We start from the raw sequence: 1,419 nt of genomic DNA on the forward strand, positions 1-1,419 counted from the left end.
TATACTATATATATAGTATAATATATACTATTAGTATAGTATAGTGAAAGAAATACACAATAATATAACTAGCTGTTCCTTCTTCTGACATTGGCTCAGCATTTTCTTCACTATTTACTGTTTGGACAACAAATATTTAACAATAGAAAAACTATCTTCTGTGTTACAGAAAACTAGAAGAAATGTGTACGCCTTCAAGTGCAGAAGGCATGTGATGGAATAATGGGATGATAATATCTTATTTCACTCTGATAAATAGGGCTACTAAGGCTTCTAGAAATAGTCTTCTGGTCTGTCCTGATTTTTTGACATTTAAATGGGTTACGGGGGATGATGAATGTAACATAAAGCTCAATTTGTTTTATTTTTATATTGAAAACTATTTCACACAAATGTTACAAGCAATTCATATTGGCCCTGAATGATGAAAACAGCTTATTAATTAAAACTGACCTTTCCATACATAAATGTATTCCACCTCTTGAGGCAAAACACCTTAGCTGAGGTAACAAATTGTATCAATGTATTAGTGACACCACAGTTAAAGGGTCTCTCAGGCTTTCTATTATATACCCATATTTTCAGAGGTATATAAATCCCAGATTAAAAAATATGTATATCCAGGTCAACACTCGGCATATAAATCCCCAGTCTTTCCAGGGAAGAAATTTGAAATTTACGCTCTTTGAAAAGTACTACAAAGAGAGTTTAGACCTATTCTTACTTTATCATAATCCAAAAAGTGAGATATTAAATAATGCATGCTATTATGTTTTAGCAAAATTATTATTTGCAACCTCAAGGTTATTTGTTTTGGACTGAATAATTACCCACAGACAGCAATCTGCAGCATTTAAACTGTTTTCTTTAAATGTAAAATTGCTACTTATGATATTTTCAGCTAGATGTTTTTTACCAGCATGCTGATACAATTTGCTTAAAGGCTGGTAACACCAGAGGCAAACTTAGACCTGGATGGGGCATCTGTGTATCTGTATGGCCATGATCGTGTCACTTGGTACAACTAATCCCTCTGCATCATGCAGCCTGTAATTCAGAACAGCAGCCACAGGAAAACCATTTCCTCAGTTTCAGGTCAGTGCCACTTTGATTAAGAGCCCCCATATACCTGTCGCAGTTAGTCAAGTTAATCATTTGTAATCCAACACATGGAATCAAGGATACAAAGAAAAATTCAGGGAAAACCTGCAGATCTCCACCAAGAATCATGAGCTGCCAGGCACCAAAGTGAAAGAATGGAAGGCAGGGAGTCAACTGAGTAGAGCAGTATGAAGACTGAACGCCTCCTGGTAAATGCTCACTTGTAAGTCTCAGCTAACAGTAATAGGCTTCTTGTAATTCTTAAAAGATAGCTGGGAAACACCACTTAGACAAAGATGAAGAAACTAGAAAAGATTA

The sequence above is a fragment of the Aptenodytes forsteri genome, unplaced genomic scaffold (genome assembly GCF_000699145.1).
Source record: "Aptenodytes forsteri isolate BGI_AS27 unplaced genomic scaffold, ASM69914v1 Scaffold119, whole genome shotgun sequence".
Classification (NCBI taxonomy): domain Eukaryota; kingdom Metazoa; phylum Chordata; class Aves; order Sphenisciformes; family Spheniscidae; genus Aptenodytes; species Aptenodytes forsteri.